We start from the raw sequence: 22,173 nt of genomic DNA on the forward strand, positions 1-22,173 counted from the left end.
GACTGCAGTAGTGTGCTGGGAAGGGAGCTCTCACCAGCATGCTGAAGGCCTTGGAGGAAGTTACACTTCTGTTCTTCTATGTGGGGACAGTTGTCAGCTCAGTCAGTCACTCTGTTGATTTAAATAATGTATGTGGTGCAGCCTCCAAAGGGCAATGGAAATCACAAGGCTATAGCTGTGTCAAAACTTACCTAATTGCCTACATCTTTGGAGGTCATTAACCCTACATTAAGCAAAAGCAGACTTCCAAGTCATGGGTGTCCCTTCAAATGTGTCCCACAGGATGGTATGACCTGCTTGTCATAGAATGGCTTGGGTTGGAAGGGACCTTAAAGATCAACTGTTTCCAACCTCCCTGCCATGGACAGGGACACATGCTTCTCCATAAACTATTGGGAAGGGGGTGTTTTTCTCACCGACTGTGCAATTAAGAACAATGTATTGCCAGGAGTATACTTGAAAATGCTCAGAAAAAAATGATCCCAAGGACTAGCAGCCAGAGAAGATCTAGGTGCTAGCATCTGTGCCTTTGAGGGACATCTTTCCCTCTGGTGAGTGAGCAGTTTCACAGACCCATAGGTGTCCTTCACTGGAAGTAAAATCTCACAAGGGATATGAGTCTGAAAGGGATAGTCTCATCTAAGTACTATTTAAACTCAAGATAATTTAGAAGCTGAGATCCATTACTTAGTTGAAGACTTCAGTAAAAACGTCCATGAAGAATATAGATTAATTTCTTAATCACTGAAGAGTTCATGAGCATATTTCTCCTTCTCTGAAAGCACCTGCCTAACAACTGATCTGAGGCCAAGGTGTAGGCATTTCTTAGTTCTCTAGCATCAAAGGAGCTGTTAGTATTTCATATTTTGTACTGTTGATTCAGATGATTAATGTCTTATGTTTTTTGCATTATATGGAACACTGAATGCCTGTTTTTTGCAAATTTTCTGGAAAACAGGACGGAAACAGTAAGAGAACTTTTTTGTCAGACCAAAAACTTTACTTTTGACTAGATAGTCTCACCAAACTCTTTTCCATGGAAGAGAAGTCTCTCTGCCCATCTATGAAGCCTACTTGCTCTAGAAATGTTCACAAAAGGAAAAAAAGGAGCTCCATTAAACACTTTCCTGCCAACATTCTCTGAATGAGTGATGATTTAGAGTTACAAGGAATTGGATGCTGATGTGGCCATTTCTGTCTTGTTGTCTCTAAGTTGTTTCTCTGCTTCACGTGCTCCTTGTTTTTTCTCATGTGCATGCTGCATATAAAAGATGGGAAAAGGATATATTTGGGTTTGCTGTATAGGTATTACCCAAGTTAAGTAACTGAGGAATATTAACTGCATTATTTTGGTCCAATTCTATTTTTGATAGTTATGCTGTACACTTAAAACTCTCTTGGCAATTACGAGTGTTTCATCTTTCTCTCACTTCTTACTAACTTTTGCATATCGCTGTTGTGTATAGTAAACTTTAGCTATCTTTCTCCCATGAGGGGATGAAAATGATTGCTGTAAGGCATGTACTTAGCAAATCCATTTGTAAAGTGCATTTGGAAAGCTCATGAATGTGTCGGGGGTACTGTATAAATGGAAGATTATTCATTCAGTGTGAATTTAGTTACACATTTTCTACGCAGTGTAGATTTCCCTCCTGGAAACAACCCATAAAATTTCGGTGGGGGCCGGGGGGGGGCAGCCCACCTAAATTTGTGTGTGTTTTTAGAATCTCTTCCTTATGTGTAATCTAAATCTACTCTCTTTTAGTTTAAAACCACCCCCCCACACTCCTGTCACTACATCCCCTAGTAAAGAGTCCCTCTTCAGCTTTCCTGTAGGCCCCCTTGAGGTATTGAATATATAGGTCCCCCTGGAGCCTTCTTTCCTCTAGGGTGAACAACCCCAACTCTGTCAGCCTGTCATTGTAGGTGAGGTGCTCCAGCCCTCTGATGATCTTGGTGGCCTCCTCTGGGCTGGTTCCAATGGGTCCATGTCCTTCTTACTTTGAGGGGCCCAGGTCTTTTTTTCATGTATTCGTAGAAATACAGGTTACTGAATGGATTATCATGATTTTCTCACAGCATGCCATTTTTTAAGTGATGCTAATACCTTGAAGATTGATAGTCAGTGTTGATGGAAGGGCATTAATAGTAAATACAACTTTTTATTTCCCTATCTATACATACCTATGGTATTGTTCCAGAAACACACATTCCTATAGCCTTGCTGTTTTTAAATGCTACCACACTCCAGTGCACGTCTTGAATAATTTTTTTTTAAATTATAATTTGAGCTAAGTATTTATAAATTTTAAAATGCCTATATTTACGGCCTAATAAAATTTGCTAAATTTATATTAGGTTTGAATACAAAATATTACGAGTAATCATATAGGTAGGTACAAGCATTGTATTTTGCAATAGCAGTAATTTACTGAAATACCTGTTTACATAGACAGAATGCGTTAGGTAATTGCCTTTCAACCTTCAATCTTGAAAAGCAACATGTTACATGAACAAAAGAGTTTTTTCATGTTCACATGCCATACTAGTTCTTTTTTTCCATTTTTCTCTCTTTTCCTCTTATGAACTTCACTTCTTCATTCTATTTTCTGTTGCCTGTAGGTCTTCCCTATGAATGTGAAATGTTAAAAAGAAGCAAACGATGGCATGCTTTTTTTTATAAATTAAATTGTCCCTTTAGCATAAAACTGTTCATTAGCCAGCATGTCATTAGTTCTACAAGAATTGGTCTAAAACTTGCATACCTTAATGCACAGTTCGTTTTGTTCTTCTCAAATAATGTGTTCATAAACAAACTACTGCAGGCCACTGCTGGCTTATAGCAAGTCTAAATGTAAAGTAACCTTTAGTGTGTATACCCAGAACACTGAGCCTTACAGGACTGGCATTTTATCTCTTTTTTCAGACCTCTGTACTACCACTAAACTGTGTGGAGCTTGGAGTACTCAGTGGCCTTCTTAACAAATCCAGGACTTAGTTGCTTTATACTGACATGAGAGTCATTGTGTTGAAATAAATACTGCTTAGCTCACCTGATCTCTGCATTGCGAACAGCTTCATATCACCTTGAATTAGTCCCACTGAAATTATCCATAAAATTACTTGCAGGAACAGTTTACAGGTATTAGCTTGATATTTTAAGTAGGCATTTGCTATTTCAGTGCTTTATTAGTAGCAGATGGAAGTTACTCTTAAGGATTGGTGATGGTACTTTTGTTCCTTAAAACTTTATTTATTGTCTATATAATTGTCTCTATGGGTATCAAGCTGCAGACCAGAGATGTGACTGTACAGCTCGGCATGGATCACAATTCTGTTAGAATAAAATACATTAAAACCATTTGAGTTTAATATTTCTAGGCCATAGTATTTCCAACACTACTTTTCAATACCTGAGTAAGTACAGATGGCAACCTGTCTGAACATCCAAAAGGATGTGCGAAATTGCTTTTCAACATCATTGCTAAATATTGGGTTGATTATTGTGCAGGCTAATTTGAAAATAGAGAATTCATTCAGAACATGTCATGAAAAAATTTTTTTTTTTTTTTAATTTCTGAAAATTTTCCCTAATTTTCCCTTCAAAGAAGCTTCCACACTGAATGAGCACTACCCTTAATCTCCCTCATGCCAAGACCACAAATTCCTAGAAGTTTGAAGCTGGAAACAAAAGGAGATCACAGAATGCCACTGAGTTAACTACAATGGAAGGGCTGTTGTAATCTTATCTATAGTAAGGCAGAGTAGTGTGGAGTGAAGTAGGAGCTCTTCCGTGCTGACATTGTGATGACAGCATCTTCGAAAACTGGGGTACTTTGTCTCCTGAGGCAGCTATGGGACTATCAGAACTCAGGGTTCCTTTTTATTTTTTAATGGGAATTTCTGTTTCTGTCTCCAGAGCTCTAAACACAGTGACTGCTCCTTCATCCTTTCTTTCTGCAGTGAGTATACACTGCAGCTGGTGTATCATAAATGAGCTGGGGCATGAGGAGGTACATGGGAGAATTTAGTCACCCATGTGCTCAGTATGACCAGGGAAATGGCTTCCTTGGGACTTCCTTGTGTATCTGAATCAACCCTTGCTGTGACCTGAGCTGTCCTGACCCACAGCAGGTAAGCCAAGCGAGGCTTTCCTGCTTAACTGCACTTGAATGTCATTTTTGGATGGGCTGCTGCAGTGCTCGGGATGTGTGCAGGTTAATTCTAACTTCTCACAGACCAGATGACAGCCCCATGAAGGCAGAGAGGCATTTAGGATTATGAGGGATAAAATTAACCTCTGCACCCAGCTGGCAGGCTGTCTGTTAGGAAGCCCTGCAGAACAAAATTGTCGCTGGTTCTCCTACCAGTTGGAGGACATGAACATGATTAGGGAAAAGCTGCAATAAAGAGAACAAATAGGTCTGGTAGAAAAGGTTTCTGTTACAGAAAAATTGAAGTTACTACAAAGTGGTTTAATTACTTACAGATCAGGTTCAGGTAATAATTTCTTTTGCTAACATTCAATTCTACCCACTGAAGTTCAATAAAGGTGTTTGGCCCAATGGTGTTTGGCCCAAGATACTCATTCTGTCTAGTCAGTTTCACTTGATTTATTTGATCATTCAGTTGGAATTGTTTGTTAGGCAGCAAGCAAAAATTTATTTTGCTCAACACAGAGAGGCCTTGGTAAAAATTTTTCAGTGAGGTGTGTTAACTTCCAAACTGAGAAGAATGTAAATGGTTGTTAAAAGCCTTATTTAGTCAAATGGGGAGGGAGTTAATCAGAGCAATGGAACTGGAATGATCTGGAGTACTGGGAAGTAGTCTCCTGTCCAAATGGCTGTGTCTGTTGTGATACAAAATATTTTAATTTTTTTTTAATAAGATACTTCAAAAAGTCTAATGCTTAAGACAATTGTTAATTGTACATTAGCAGGCTGTGTCAGGCAACAGTTTATGTATGCTATAAAGAAACAGTTGGACCTATTGATATTTGCCCATTGGTATCAACTTCTGTGAGGATGAGCAATACATCTTAGTGTTCAATGGACCCAACAGCTTTAAAATGGGATAAAATGGACTTGGCAATTTTGAATGTATTTCCTGTACAAGTCTGGGGTTTTTTTGTCTCCATGGACTTTGGAACTCTGCTGATTATTTTACCTATTTTTATCTATTAATTTTTACTCAGATATTTGTACACACATTTTTAGTGGAGAATAAATGCTTCCATTGATTTACCAATCTCAATAAACTGGATTTTGATCAACATAACTGATTGAACTTACAGATACAAGGGAGTGAAACATTAAGCTCAGTATGTTAAGACAAATGAACGGGACTGCCTTGCAAGAGATCTGCAAGTGTGCAGATTGCTGAAAGCATCCTGGGCCAGATGCCTCATAATTAGAAATGACAATTAAATAAATTAACACTATGAAGAGGTAGGATGCAGCGTGACTGTTGTGAGGAAAGAGAGCTGTGTAAATATTTCCCTGTTTTGAGATAGTACTGCGGATGGACTGGGGGAAGCACTGAGCTCTTCCCTTTGTATAAACTAGTATACCCATGCTTATGTGTGCTAAAAAGAAAGCCAGATTCCTGGTGAAAGCATCTTCAAATTAGTAAAGTTATCAGTAGTCAAATAAGTAAAGGCAACTTTCTTGGAGTATATGGGGGAGGAAGGATTTTTTTGTTACATAAATCTTACTGAAAATACCCTGCTAGTGACTTTTTTAGTGGAGTTTTAAATTCTTTGTATAGTATAAAGCTACTTTTATTTTCTGTGTTGCATTATTAGTATTTATTTAATGCTTACACATAGTCATGGAAAAATTACTTACCTTGTACTTCCTTACAATAATTATGTGTCTAATATCATTGAAGCCTATGAGTATTTTCTTATAAGTTATCAGGGTTTGTTCCTTCTAGATATTAAAACATCACATTTCTAAATAGATAAGAACTTCACATTTCCGCATAGACTGAAACATACAGAGTCCTAAGAAGTGTTTGATGTTCTAGAGACACAGCTTAAATGAAAACATGAAAAATATAGTGTTAAATTACAGTAATGTGACTTGAACACTCAAAATAGATAAACTGTAGCTGTGATCTGTGTAAACCCGGCGTGGTACAGGAAAGTAGTATGGTTACTTCCAATGTGTATAGTATGACTGTGGTTTTTAGTGATTAATATAGCTAAAATAATATAACCAAACATTACTAATAACTATAAGCATTAAATACCATTTCAAGCATCACAGGCTGAAAAGAATCTATACATTGTGTACTGAAACATCCTCCCCTTCAGAGGCAAACCTAACTCTTTCTAGCTGTTCAACTAGATTTATTGGCTACAACACAAGTCTTTAATGAACCTTAACAAAACAGTCAATTAGCAAAGAGCTTACCACTATATTAGAGCAGTTTTTATGAAAACATGTTGCTCTAAATTTTGAGTCCCTATTATGTTTTGGGTTTTTTTAAATTGATTTTTCAGTTCAATTTGCTGATTTTGAGTGCTTCTTCCCAATTACCCAACTTCTAGGCTTCATCACATACCCTACTTAGTTTCAGGCTACTGCTGCACTCATCATTCAGCAAGTTAGCAGTGCAGTAAGACCTATTTCATTGGCATAGTGTAAGTGTCTTGCTTAATTTAAAAAATAAATAGAATAGCATGCTTTACCCATCAAGTATAATAACATGGAGGAAAATGTTTCCAAGTGAATATGCCTGCTTGTATTTCACAGTTAAGGTACTTCTCATTTTGGGCTCAGATTATCAAAAGTAAAACTAGTAATAGTGATGCTACAACAGACTAACGATTTGTCTAGTCCAGAATCCTGTCTCAGGCAGATTGCTGAATCAGATACACTTAAGAGAGATGCAGAAAACCCTCTCCATATATAATTTGTCCATTCTTCCATCTTCTACTTGGTGGTACTTGATTTACTTCCTGGACCATGAAGATTTGTATCCTCATGTTTGCAATTTAATTATGACCTGACCTACCTTCATTTTCATATCAATGTAATTTAAACAAAAGGATTAGCTAACTTGTTTTCAAGATGTCTTTCAGTTGTGAAATCTTCAGACTAACTTTTTGTTACATAGTATTTTTTTATCTAGTACCACTTCCAAATGATTTGCTTCCAGTAATCCCTTGCTCTCCTGTCATGAGAATGGTATCTTTCTATAACCAGTTTTGTTTTCATATCATCCATTAGCTTATGTATCTTTGTTTCCCCTATATTTATCGCTTTTGTAGCTGAATATTTCTAATCTGTCATTATTCCTTCATTATGTCTGTGATTTTTTTTGAAGTTTTTCTGCTGTATCAATTCAAGTATTTTTTTTTCTAATAGGGAATGACCAGAAATTATTACAATAATTAAACCATCTTGATGAGTTTAATCAGTGATGTAGTGTCTTATCAAGGCTGGAATTCTTGGAGGTGCTCAACCTTCTTTAGTTTCAAACACTCAAGCAAACCAAAGCTCTTGGAGGACACAGTTGTGAATTATAAGGAAACGGCTATAGGAAAGAGAACTGTGAGTTAGGCTTCTTCACATGTTGTTCACATGTGGAACAGTCAGTCTTAAATTCCCCTTTTTTTCTGGTGTTTTTTAGTGTTTTGGTTTTTGCTAACATTGAAAGAAGCATGACTTCAATATGGAGAGCTGGTAGATGTTGTCTGCCCTAGGACAGTTGTATAGCCTCTCTTTAGGGGAAGTGGAAGATGTCATTTTGGACACTTTCTGAAGAAGCTGGGCAGAGAGCTATGTTCTCTCATAGGCCTCTTCCATAAAAAACAAACCAAAACAAAAAAATACTAACACCAAAACAAAAAAAAGCAAAACAACTTATCATCACCAACAACACTTTACATGGATATATTTAAATGAAATTGCCTGCAGGTAATGCATGTATGTGAACTCCGTCTTGTCAGCATTTAACCTGTTGAATATGTTCAGAATACAACTTCCAGGAAGCTTTAATGTGGGGACACCCTAGTTTGAAGAGATCAACTGGAATGTCATACAACACTGAACATCTTATTCCCATTGAGGTGTAGGCAGTTCATGCAATAGCAGAACCTCAGGTCTGTAGTACCAAACACCTTGAACTCAACACTTATGATTAACTCTGAAAACTCTCCTTTCACTCTCTCAGAATCAGCATCTTGTTTTAATTCTTAACTAGCATTAACTGCTACTGTAAGATTTATTTTGTTTTATAGAAAAGATGAGTGAGGAGGCAGAGATAGGACTGGTTACTATACTGGTGATACAAATGAAGTGTTCAGAGACAACATAACTTTTTTTCCCTTTTCTCAGGTGAGCTGGTAATGCTGACTATAATAGTGAGGTTCAAGGCATGAAAGCCCAAGAACAGTGAAGGAGAACAAATGTTCATTGAAGAAATAGAGCCATCATTTTGCCTGCACCTGCATTCTGTCTGCATTTGTGTGCTGTTATCAGGGTTCAGGAGATGTGTGGTACCTTATATCAAAAAAAAATCATTGCCCCTGAGAGGAAGGACAACTCCCATTGCATTTTTAGAAGGTTCTCAGGAAGTATAAGGTAAAGAAAGCTTGCCCTGTGGTGTGTGTAAGTATTTCTCTGTGCTAAACAGTGGGTGATATTCCATTTCATTTGTCTGTAAAAGAAATGCAGTTCACAGTGATGTTTTTGTCTTATCCTCAAATTTCTATTTAAATTTTGCTTATACTTGTATGTGCTGTTATCTTGTCTCTTGTCCATTCTTAGACCAAAACAGCTATTTTATACTCAGCCAATAATACTGCATGCAAACAGGCATTTTCTAACATTTCTGCCAGTCAAAACTTACCTGAGATAGGATAAGCCAATCATTCGAATTGGGTTTGTCCAAATACCTTACTGCATTGGTGAGACACTGGGTACTTCAGTTAGTCAAGATGTAGTCAGTTCTTGACATCCAGCTTTGTAACTCATCAGTACATAATGGAAGTCTTCAAAGGTCAATCTTATAACATTGAAAACCTGTCTTCTCATGTTGCAAATACACAAGTGAGACAAATATACGTGCCAGCCTAGTAGGCATTAAGGACAACGACACAGTTAGTTTAAGATGATTCTTGAATAAGGGTTCTTCAAGGATGTAGTCTGTTTGCAGTGGCAGTGATAAAAGGTTCTTAAAGGCTGCAAAAAGTAATATAAAAAGTAACTATTGTTTCAGTAGTTTTATCCATCTAAAATTCTCTCTTTTCTCCTGATTAAGAAAAATAAATGACCTGTTAAATCTTTTGGTTTGGGATTTTATCTCTATTGTCCTCATATAAATCAAGGGTAACTTCATTGAGACTATCACAGATTTATACTGATGTAAACAAAGATTAGTATTAATCAGGCCATTGATCTATAAAGGGAAAACGCCATGGGTTGTGTTTCAAATATTTATATCAAGGTTGTTCAGCATTTAATAGTAGAGAAATAATTATAGAAGACAGTAAGTGAGTGCTTTTAAAGAATGGCTGGAGTAGACCAGAGCTAGCACAGTTGGCAAGGATATGATAAATACCAAAGACTGCTCTTCTCCCTCTGGCTAATGTGAAGAAGTCACCAGAAGATCAACACTCGCCTTTTTGGACATTAAACATTATACTTTTCTCAGAGTAGAAGTTATTAGCTTCATGGTCCTGGCAAAATTCCATTTTGCATAACTGTGTTACAGCTCCTTAGTTGCTTCTGTTAGCAGCTAAGGGAGTCTCCACTTCCTGTCCTAAAGAGCTATAGAAACTATTGTGTGACATTTGCTGCTAGCGCTAGACCTTGGCTTTGACAAGGTCTTCAGGGGAATATTTTGGAAACCATTTTGACTTTAATGGGATGCCCATCTACAAGATTTGTCCTCTATCTGTTAGACCTTTTATAGCTATGCAACATGTGTTTCTTGTCTATGAAAGTCTTTTACCTGACTTTCACTTCTCTGATAGATCAAAACATGCCAGTAGAGTAAAACTGACTTTATTCCAGCTGTGCTTTCTCCCTTGTTTGGTGCTGAGGTCTCTGCCCTGGACTGCACCAGCTGTGCACTCCACAACAGGGAGCTGTAGGACATTGGGATTTCTTCTCATAGCTTTCTGGGCAGCTTGAAGGAAGCAGAGATTTCAAAGTTACAATCCTTTTAAAGAAGGTAAAGGATCTGATATTCTTTCACATTTCACCAGCACGAGGTGTCACCCCTTGTGCAGAAGTGTCCCTAAGTAATAAGGGAATGAAGGGAATGCAGATTGCTACCATCTTGATACTGTAGTATAATTTTATTAGCTATTTCATAACTTATTGGTAGTGAATTTAGATGACTTTATATGGAACTGGGCAATAGTCAGTCAACCCTTTTGTGCATGAGTCCAGCACTGCACCATAGAAATAGAGATCGTAAACCAATGTGAAAACCTTTATAGCTTAATATTGATACATCAAAATAGCAAGAAATGGAGATTATACTATAACTTTTAGGAAGCCTTGGACATGTTTTGGTACTATACTACTATAGTCATGGTTTATTTTTAGTGCATCCTTTTCTAGATTCCATCAAGAGCACGGAAGAGCAGCCTTGTCCACCCAGGGGGTATGCTTTTGAACCATTCACCTGTTTTGATTCTGGGAGGAAACAGTAACTGTCTACCCTAATAACTACCCATGCATGCCAGAATGCCCTGGTCTAATGAGTCTTTTATTGAGACTGCCTGTGGTTTTCCATAAAGCAGTGCAGCAATGTGGTTGCATTTGCTTGAGCCAGGGGAACATTATTACCAAAGCTGCAAGTGCCTCATCTCTGGCGTAACTGTAAAGCCCCCGCAGCACAGTTGTCCCTGTGTGTCTTGTTAGGAATGAGGGAGTAGAGCCACAAAACATGTCTAGTCTGTCTGTTCATGGTTCTTTCTCTTCTGTTATAAAGGGCTACCTCAATTTTTTTCAGGATTATCAAGCTGTATTTCAATTCCTGCACAAATACTTGAGGAAGTCATCTGTCTTTGTAAGCTCCTAAATTTACAACATCCATAAAGGATTTGTCTTAAGGGGAAAAAAATCACATCTAGGTGATCTAATTTTCTCCTGAAACAGGGAAACGATTCTTGTGGATAAGAGCACCCACAGTAGGCACTCTTTACTTCTCATGCGGAAGTATCCTCTAAATGAAACTACCAAAGAATAGATACAAACCTAGTTCAATAGCTGTACCTGAGAAGAGTTGTCTCCAGTTCGCTATCAAAAGAGAAAGGTGCTGTGCATGAGATATGGAGAGCTTTGTGCACACTAGCCTAGTTCTGTTCAGTGTCTTCATTACAGACCTGGATGATGGCATAAGCAGCATGCTTATATTTATTTGCTAGGAGGAACTGCAAGTACGTTGTAAAACAAGCTGAGAATTAGAAATTACTGTATAAATTGAGTGGTTTAATGAAAAATAGAATGAAAATAAACAGGCTATCATAAGGTAGCACTCAGGTAGGAATAACTAACTGTGCACAAAGATGTTAGAGGGTAACTGGCCAAATAACAGGTCTGTAGAAAAGGAAATGAGGGAAACAATCACAGGTAACAGGAATCGCCAATATTGTGCTCTTCACAAAAAGAAATTAAATTATGGTATATAAAAAGTAAGGTTTGCAAGATGTGTAAAGAGATCCTCCCAAATTATTCAGCATTGCTAGTATTGTGTCTGATTTAGAGCAGACAAAAAAAAAAAAAAAAAAAAAAGAAGAAATCAGGAGGACTAAGAGTGGAATTTGAGATGCAAATACTTACAAGACCACAATTTAACACAATTTAAAAGAATGTGAAATGTAAAGGTAACAAATGTTTGATGACATTGTTGAGCAGCCAAGTGGTTTGGATCATCACTCTCTGCTACTGGTAAGAGTAGGCAGGTCCTTCTCAAGACTGGCTGTTCTCCAGAAACTGAGTTGTAAGGTAAGGAGAAACTAGAAAAAGATACTGATTTGAAAATGCAATACATTTCTCAATTCCAGGAAGTGAAATATGAAGTAGATGGGCTAATTAAATGTAACAGGTGATGGTGGAGAATTGTCCATTAAAAACAGCAACTCCACCCTTTTTAAAAAAAAAAAAAAATTCTAAAAATGTTAAAAGTGATTGGGGAATTAAAAGCCTGTAAGACTTACACCTGGACCTGGCAAGCAGGACAAAATGTTAACTCAGAATAGCTAATAGTCCTAGGAAGAGTCTAGCCAGGATGGATTCAACGAAAGTGTAACTGCCACCCCTCTCTCCAGCCAGGTAAGTGAAGTGTGGGATGTAGAAGCAACACCTGACCTAATTAAACTAAGTATTCACAAGGCCATTCATACAGCCTCCAGAAGGGTATTAGAGAGACTAGATAATACAGTGCAAGGCACAAAGTACTTTTTTGGGCCAGAAACTGAGATGAAATGAAGATACATACTTGGTTAGGTTTCAGTAGGGAAAAAAATGAGAGCAGGTCTTCTCTTGTTTGATGTATTTATTAATCTCAAAATACAGATCTGTATTGAAGCAGAAAATTTGTAGAATTTCTTCAAAGCTCTTGCCCTGACTTGAGTCAGAATAAGGAATTAAAAAAAGATCTAAACAACAAGGTGAATAAACAATGTGTAATGTTGACAGATACATTAGAAAAGGTTCTAAAGGGCAACCATACCTAGTTGTGTCTTTTTGTCACTATGGTTAAGAGATGCTGGTTCTTTCAGCTGACAGCACAGAAGAGAGCTCATGTCCTAGCACCTCTGAGTCCCCAACCTGAATAACTGTATCCAGTGGCCTTTGAGACAGATTACTGTCTTCAGCAGAGAGTAACGTACATTTCTCTGGGCCCCTAGTGAGATGGCTTCAGTGTGCTGCCTCACTTAGCACCAGTGATGCTGCTAACACTTTGCTGCAAATACTAGCAGGCCGAAAGATTCCCTCCTCAGATCCAAGTGAGCGCTCCCAGAAAGGACATTCTTTCTGTTCAGAAATAATTCCTCCTGCATCTAATCTGAAAATGAGAAGACGTGTACACAGGACATGGGCTACAGGGCATCCATCTCTTCAAGGTGTCTCAAAGGCTCTTACTTAGGCCTGTGTGAGGAAAGACCAGTTACGTTACAAGAAACCCTGCATGCAAAGTGATCTTGCCATATTGTTGCTGTTAAATACTTCCCATGATTATAAACATGCCCCTGAGATGGGGGCAGCTTCTGGCACCTTCTTACAGAGGCCACCACTGAATCCTCCCCATATCAAAACTTTGCCACATAACCTCCTTTCCAACCTTATGTTTTACAGCAAAGTTTTACTTTTCCCGCTTTCCTTAGAATTGAAGGTAGTGGCATTCTGGTGATAAGTGATTGCCCCCAAATACCATGCTGCACCTCATATCAAGACTTGTTGGTATTTTGGAGCAGATTATAATGACCTAAACTCCTCCTTTCCCATTTGTGTAGGTCAGGACGTACTTTTCGGATTACAAGAAGGAATGATATTTCGGTTTTACTGGATTAAATTCCTTGGGTAAATGAAAATATAATTTTTAAATTTGCATAAATTGTTGGTCACATCACAAGTTTTGCTGCATTTTAAAGCAGAGGAAACATGCATGCAGGTTTCTTCCCCGACCTGAATCTACCTACTTTTGGGTTTGCTAACAGAGAAATCAAAAGATATACAAAAATGCTTATGCTGAAATTTCAGCTGTGGCTGCACTTGTGTTTCCTCCTAGGATTGTTCGTTTCCCATCTCTTTTAAGTTGAGGGGTTAGTCGATATGCCTCAGACAGTGGAAGCTGAACGTGGCTTTCCCAGCCACTGAAAGCACAGGCTATCTCAGGCATACCCTAGCAGCCTCTCAAGGCTGGTATGGAAGATAGGAAAAAATAACATTCAACCTATTTTGTACAAAGTAATGTGTGGAATATTTAACAAGACAGCAAGTCTAGACGTACTGTATGCAGGGTGCTGCAAAGGTCAAACACCAAACAAATGTATAAAAATGGGCTTCTGAAAGAGAAGAGAGAAATTTACATTTCTTGTAAATAATCCTGAAGTATTTTAAATCACTCTGAAATATAAGAACTACTTTGAAGGCAGGTGAGGGTCAACATACTGAAATACTGAAACACAGTTTTTTCTGTAAATGACCAGAGAGACCTGTTGTGGTGGCAGGCAGGTAGAAGGCACCACATTTGGAGTGTGATGGATAGGAACAGGTTTACTGCTGTGTTGTTAGATCTGGAGTGTGAAACTTATCTGTAGGTCTCTGGGCTTTCCAGAAGGTTTGGCAGAGCTGAGTAGACAATCAGATAATGGTGGAAATTATTACTTCAGCAGGTGGTCAAACATGTTTCTAGACATTGGTTTAAGATGCTGAATACAACTTTCAAAATATTAAATAAACAAGGAGTAATATTTTTGAAAGTTTTTATATTTTAATTTCAAGTGGGTAATTTAAAAAAATATACAAAGGTGTTCATGAGCCACAGATACAGAAAGGTTCCCAACTGATGTTAAAATGATGTAAGCACTAAACTTCTGTTGCCTTGGAAGTGTATGTAGGCATTTTAGTTCTTGTTACTCTATGCATCCTGCATTTGTGTTTTAATTTTGTAATGTAGTTACTGGTAAGATGTAATCATTCTTGATGCATGTGTTAAAAACTAAGCCCTAAAAAACCTGCTGTGTGTAGCATAAGCTGCAAGTTATTCTTAACTGTTACTATTTTTAGTACCAGTGAGAGATATTCAACTCTTGTCTCTAGTATTTTCTGTGCATAAAAGCAGAAACATTGTTAGTGATAACTTTCAAAAAAGTACACCTGATTTTGAAAGCTGTCCTTAAGTGCTACAGTCATGCAGGGAAGTAATGGCCACAGGTGCAAATGAGCCGTTTTCCTGGGAGAGGGATCAGAAGCTCTGAGTGAAGTGAATCCCATGTAAGATGTTATCCAGAACCTCCCTCTGCAAGCATCACATTTTGGAAAAGAGGGACTATGTGCTGTACTTGTTAAGAATCATAAATATATTCTTCCTTGTACAAAAGGCTTTATATTTGCTATTATCCCGTCTTATTTTCTGGTTCAAGCTATGACGCTTTCTGAGCACAGAATACTTATTTCAGATGATTAGAATTTACCCTTGTAAGAGACTCAGACAATGTTGTTGTTTTTTTTTTTAAAGGCTGAAGCACCTATGTTGTTTTCCATGATCCTTTGGAACTTGGCAGGAAAGAACATCTCCAGAACCAGAGAAAAGTACTTCTTACTCTATGAAATTCTCTTCAGTTCTGGCTGGAATCTAAACCTGGTAATTTCCCTTTTTAGCACTTGATTTGTTAGCAAAATGCTGGCAGTTTGTCAAAACATAAACAGTGTAATCTGGCACACTGTGCTGCTAGGAATAACAGCATCACGCACTGGCAGGAAGACAGTCTCTACAGGGAACAGAGAGAAAGAGTCTTGGGTAGACTGACTTCTAATGAAATGTTGTCTTACCTGTTCCAGTGATTAAACCAATAATAACCTCCAACCCCCACTTCCCAGTTAGGAAAAAAATCTTTTCTCTTTGACAGGTGATGTAGTTACTCTTGTGTGGTGTTTGTACATAGATGGTGATACGGAAACTGGAAACTGTTGTGGCTTCTCTTTCCCCTTGTTCTCACTTGAAGAAAAGACAGGGAAAATAGCATTCGTCTTTTTCATGTGGGTTTTCTTGGGTTAAAAGCCACTTCAGTTTCAGAGTCAGGCATCCAACAGTTACGAAAAGCCCCAATGACAGTCTTCAGTGTAACCTTTGAATTCAACCTCTATATGCACTGGTGAGGCTGCACCTATGTTTTGGTCTCCTCGCTACAAGAAGGACACTGAGATGCTGGAGCGTGTCCAGAGAAGGGCAACAAAGCTGGTGAAGGGTGTAAATCACAGGTCCTATGAAATGAGAAGCTAAGGGACCTGGGGCTGTTCAGCCTGGAGAGGAGGAGGCTCAGAGGAGACCTTATCGCTGTCTATAGCTGCCTGAAAGGAGGTTGTAGGCAGGTGGGCGTCGGTCTCTTCTCCCAGGTACCAAGCAAAAGGACAAAAGGAAGCAGCCTCATGTTGTACCAGGGGAGGTTTGGATTGGAGATTAGGAAAAATTTCTTTAATGAAAGGATTGTCAAGTATTGGACCAGGTTATCCGGGGAACTGGTTGAGTCTCCATCCCTGGAGGTACTTAAAAGATGTGTAGACATGGTGCTTAGGGAGAAGGTTTATTGGTGGAGTGGACAGTTCTTAGGTTAAGAGTTGGACTTGATGACTTTAAAGTCTTTTCCAACCTAAACAACTGTGCAAATCTATGATTATGATGTAATCTTTAATTATGGCACTTAACTCTCTTGCCAGTTTTCTCACATATTAGTATATAGGTGTAAGTATATCTGTGTGTGTCAGGAAGATTCTCAGGTCATGTGTAGAAATCTGAAGATGCATGGAGAATAATGAAGGGGATTGTTGAAAGAGAAGGAATCATCCTGTGATTAAGGCAGGTGAATGAGAAGAATTCTCTTTTATCCCTGTTTCTGCAGTCTTTGTGCATGTTGCTGAGCAAGCCACTTCAACCAAAATACCTCTGTGGCTAGTTTCTCTCTCACCTCCTAGACCTCTCAGGCCTAATGTGCAGAAATGCTGAGCACTCACAGCTGTAGATGAAATCAATGGGAAGTGCAGTCACTCAGGGTTTCTGGAATAAAAGCAGGGTGGGTTGGATAGCTGAGCATGGGAAGGGCAGTAGCTTCTGGGTGGTGGCCTTTCCTCTGCAAATGATTTGCAGCATGGCATCTCATCTGGCATGGGTTGGTTGTTTTTTGGTTTTGTTTTTTTTTAATTGGCTCTGTTGTGGACACAGTACTTTTTGCTGTAAATCTATATTAATTAATGTCTGCAAGGCACTCCTGGCGTAAGATTCCCCAAATAACACAGGTGAAATTAATACCTTTTCTGTGCATAGCAGATTTTTGATGGTATCGAGGATACAGTATTCATGCAGATGTGTACTGTACACAGTATACATATCACACGCATATATGTATATAAACGCTCATGCAAAGATATCCCTAAATTAATATATATATGTTTACATTGTAAAAAATTTAGATGCAAAGATGTAAGGGATGAGGCCCAAGTGACAGAATTGGGAGCTTAGGCAATGCCCTGAGAGAAGGTTTATGAGGTAGCAACAGGCAGTCCTGGTGAGGGGCCTGGTGTCATTTCCCTTGACTCACTGGTGTCTTAGCCACTCCTGGGACTGGGGTGAGAGAAGGTTCCAAAAGTCTAGGGACTCAGGCCAATAAACGGGCATGTACTAGCCTCAGGGGCTGTCTACATTGGTGGCCCCAGTTGGCAGGTCTGATGCTAGATCCATGACTGGTGGTATCTTCCCCTTCTATGCCCCGCCTGTGTCCCTCATCCCCCCTTTTTTAATTGAAATTGTTAAGTAATGCAAGGCCTACCTCAACTTCTCATAAAGCTGCAGTTTGATTAGATAGAATTGTGAAAGGGTCAATATTTACTGAGTGTTTATTCCATTACAGTTGATGTTTATATACAGGTAGGCCTTGAGTGTTACTTCACCTTAGTCCATGCCAAGGAGATTTGTGAATCTTAGTCACTCTCCCCTTCTCATAGGTGGGATGTGACAAAAGTTAGTTTTCTGTTGATGATACAAGAGTTCAGAATAGCAAATACTTGGATTGCCTTTACAAACTCAAAATTATGAGCTGTTGGGTTTTTTTTTCAAGACCTCTTTGAACTCAGCACATTTGATGGCTGCAGTCATCAACTGAGTATAATGATTAATGCTTTTACTGTTATGTATTTATAGATGTATTCTTAAACTTGTTTCCCAAATAGAAGCTAGGTAGTATCTCTTTTCCCTGAATAGATGTCGTTCTTAATTAAAGGGTTAAGGTGGATAATGTTTATTAGCAACCAGTTAGAATCATTGCCCTTTCTCCAGCTCTGTGTGAAGCTGTCAGACTAACTAAGCTAGTGGAGGCCGCTTCAGCCACTCATGTGACATCTGGGAGTATTTTCAAATGGTTTTAATTAACTTCAGGAAGGCAGGATGGGAACTCAAGGCACTAAAGAAAAATAAATAGGAATGCATATTTAAGAGTGACCGTTGGAGTCTTAGAAAATAATGTATCTTCCTAGTGGACAACTGAATCATGTCAGTAGAGTTACTCTGAATTAATACCTGTAAATATCAGACAAGAAAATGACTTTAAATGGACTAGCCCATAAAGGAGCTACACCTGCTTTCACTGAAATCAATGTTGAGATTTCCATTCATTTCAGTAGCGGTAGGAGATGATGGATTAGGAGAACTTACTGGGGCTTTTGGGAATTATATTCACAACTTTTAATTGTATTTATATAAAATGCACATTGATCCTCAAACAAATTCTCAGTATAGTTGACTATTGAAAAAATGCAGAAATGTTGCAAATGTCTCTGCACATTCTTCCTATGATTTAACTTCTTTAAAAGAGAAGAGAATGTAAGGATGTAATAGTAGGTATTGCCCTGTTTGCAATGATTTTGAATAGTAAAAAAGATTAAGCAGAGTCTTAAGGCATGAGCTCAGTGAATGTAGCCATAGCTAAACAAACAGTGGCAAATCTGCTCTTTCACTCTGAATTTTAAGATTAAATAAATGGCGAAGTCATTTAAATTATATGTAAGCACACGCAAATATTTAATTAATGGGGTCTTGACAGTTTACCTTGTAATTCTTACTCTCTTATTAAAATCATCCACCAAAATTTGAAGTAGAAATTAAATCTTTCTCTAATTAAAATCATTACTTTTCAAATAAGATTTTGTACTATAACAAGTACTTCTGAATTCTGCGTTAGTACAAAAGCTCTCAAATTTTAGGTCTTCTGTGTAAGCAAACAGTATTCTCTGCTAAAATCTCTGTGACTCATTTAATCGTGGTGGTGAGAAATACCTGGCTAGTGCAACAGCCAGCTTGAATGTTGTTATGTATTTTCCTCGTACTCAGCTTAACCTCCCTGTGCTTTTTTTTATTCCTCCAGTAGATAATTTGAAGTATTTTGATGTTTAAGAAGCTTGAGGGAAGGGAAGTATGGCATAAAGGGAGAGAGAATAAAAGTTATTAGACAAGTTTTCATTCACCTGTGTGCTTACAAATGATGCCAAGGCATGAACTAAGAGCTTATTTCCACAGTGCATACTGTCATGTAAATACTTATGGGATTCCTGTAAAGCACTAGGATATTACTGGGGTTAGAATTCATGCTCTTACCAGTTTTGTAGGGGAGAGGAACATAAGAAGGCCTCATCTAAACAGATACTAGTTTTGCTTTTGACATCAGAGAACGTGGGGTGAAATTCTGTACTCAACTGCAGCTGGAGGATTTAATTTGGGTTGACACAGGTGAAATTGAGAAAAAGAGGGCCACAGCATAGCTGAGCAAATTTAACTACTCCTGGCAGCTGAAGGGGATGGGCTTGTACCACCTGCATAGTCTACCCATTCCTGACCTGCTCAGCAATGGCTTTGCTGCTTACCTGACTCCTCAGTGATCCTACTTGGCTTGTTAAAGATGAAGAAAACTCTGCCTTTCTCTGCCAGATTAATTTTCTGCTGACTTGATGAACTGGCATACTACAGGGCTGAGCAAAGTTGCTGCAAGGAAAAGAGCAGAAACATGTGGCTTAGGAGCTTGCAGAACTTTTCTTTTGGTAACAAAGCTACTTTAAATAGCTGCCATCCTATATTCCCTGCCTGTGTCACTTGCTCTCATCAGTTGCACTGTTCTAATCGTCTGTCCAGGGGGCTGCTGCAAGAAATGAGGTCAGGAAATTGATCCATGCTAAACTCAATCCAGAAGAAAACAGATATTTTTAACCAGAGTCAGTTCTCCATGGTGGCATGGGAAGATTGACTTTTAAGCCAGCCATGAAAAAAGCCAAATGGACAGAACTTGTTTTCTGAGTAATGCTTTACTCATGTTTTTATGTGAGCGAGTGTGGTGGGCAGAGAAGCAGCACTGGGGTTGCTGGAGTCTCTGACCAACCCCAGTTTTCTTGGAATTTTGTTGGTAAATAATTGTTCTTGGCATCCCTAACTTGAGTGGGGGAGTCTGGCCTGGCCTCATGCGTTGATTGTGGGCTCAAGCTAATATTCCTGCAAAGACAGAGAAGAAATCTCAGTATGTGTGGCTTAGGTCATATATCTTGAAGTAAAAAATTAGGAACGGCTGAGCCCCTGATTCCACTGACTGCTGATCCATCCTGCTTGAGATTTTTTTCTTAACTCAGTTCACCAAAAATCTCACGTGTAAGCCTGCAAAGCTTTCATATGAAGGAAATGCTGATATTTAAAGTAGATAAACTAATGCAGGAAAGCTTGCCAGTTTCTATTGAAGTGCAGGAGGATCTTTACAAATACCTTGTTCGAAAAATGAATGTGTAAATACAGTTGGTGGAAACCTAAACAACACTTCCGCTAATAAGCTGACTTTCTCCTTCAGCTACTGTAATTAATATTCAGTTTTACCTCACGGAAATGATACTCCTCATTAACTTCCCAGCCCATGCCAGAATCCCCAAGCTAATCCTGCTGATAAGAGTTCATACCTGTGTCAGCTCACTGCTGTTTCTACCTCAGCTAGGCTTGCTCCCCCTCACCCTCCCAAACAAGGGAAGCTGAAGTGCTCCTGTGAGTGGATCCGCCCCTGAGGTTAGCATAGACGACATCCACGAAGCCTGTTACTTGCTTAGAAATCCGCCACGCGGGTTTAAATATCAGGGCCGCCGGGGCAGAGGGAGCCGCGCCGAGCGGCCAGGAGGGGAGGCGGCCGTAGTCCGCCGTCTGCGGCTGCAATTCACGGTCCCTCCGAGCTGAGAGGGGGGCACAATCCGCCCGCGTTTGGCAGCCCTGCCGCCTCGCCTCGGCACCGCTCGGCTCCGCTTCCCCTCCACCCGGGTTTCCGAGGCCCGGCGCTGGGCGGCGGGGAAAGAGGCGGCGGCGGCGGCGGAAGGCCGGCCGGGGTCCTACGGGAGCGGCCGCAGCTCGGTAACGCCGCGGCGGCAGCGGCGTGGTTGCCCGCGGGGCTGGATCGGGTGGCGGCTGAGGAGTAGCGCCGCCCCGCCCCGGGCTGCGGTCGGAGGGCACCGAGGCGGAGGTGAGGGGCGCGGAGGGACGGGAGTAGTGGAATGGGGGAGCCCCGTGGCGTGCCGGTGGACCTCAGTATTGAGGGCACCCGACTCGGGGAGCCGGAGCCCCGCGCGGCGGGGAAGTGCTGGGAAGGAGTAAAGTCGTTTGCCTGAGTATCCCGGGCACCAGTCTGGGGGCAGCGAGGGGCTCTGAGGGGGTGACTGCTGCTTGAACAGCACTGTCCAAGGGAGAAGCACCGAAATATAGTAACAGTTGGTGGCATCCCGTTTACGGGGGGGCGACCTCACGTTAAACTCTTTGCTCCTTTTCCAATATCCAACGTATTTAAGCTACTGAGTGCTCCAGAAATACAGTCTTAGTCCTTCTGAAAGCTGGTTTTAGTTATTAGGATTCCAAACGAATTAGCAGGCTCATCTGAAAATCATTGGGGAAGCTCGGATTTTATGCAGGTTCTGTGCAGAAAATTTGTGGCTCCTAAATCTAGCGTTTGGATCTGAGACAGTAAAGATTTACATGTTCATCTTTACTTGAAAGGTCAGGAGTGGTTGGTTGGTTTTTTTTTTCTTTTTTAAAAGGTTTTACAGAAAGCTGTTGGTGGTGTAGCTGATGGAGTTGCCTGCAGCAGTTTAATGAGGAAGGAGCACAGGTGAACCCAATAAAGGGATTTGAAGGCAAGAAGGGAGGGGAGTTTGGTGTGATTAAAGAGGCAAACTGGGGTATTTAGCTGACTTGGTTAATGCTGCTTAGGAAAGCTCTCTTCCAGGAGTGAGGGGGTACAGGCACATCTGTCCTGTCCCTTCAGGAGATAGATGAGTGGAGGGGGTAGGGTGAAAAAGTGAACATTTGCATTTAAAACCAGTAGTGATTTACCTGCTGCTGCACACTTGTGGGGGGTGTTTCCCTTGCATCGGTGCTAAATGGCTGAATCAATTTGGAGTTTGTTAAGATATTAAAGGTATATGC

The 22,173-nt window shown here is 39.7% G+C and overlaps 1 protein-coding gene across 1 annotated transcript in view; it reads left to right on the forward strand.

Annotated features, from left to right (window-relative positions):
* Window positions 1–1,227: 1,227 nt before the first annotated feature.
* Window positions 1,228–22,173, forward strand: part of PCDH15 (protocadherin related 15) — an 878,455-nt gene continuing 857,509 nt past the window's right edge. Inside the window, exon 1 of the mRNA XM_080401549.1 lies at window positions 1,228–21,217. The gene's annotated coding sequence lies outside the window, so the exon portion shown is untranslated. The remainder of the gene's footprint in view (window positions 21,218–22,173) is intronic.

This window comes from Falco punctatus, assembly GCF_963210335.1.
Source record: "Falco punctatus genome assembly, chromosome: 9".
Taxonomy (NCBI): Eukaryota; Metazoa; Chordata; class Aves; order Falconiformes; family Falconidae; genus Falco; species Falco punctatus.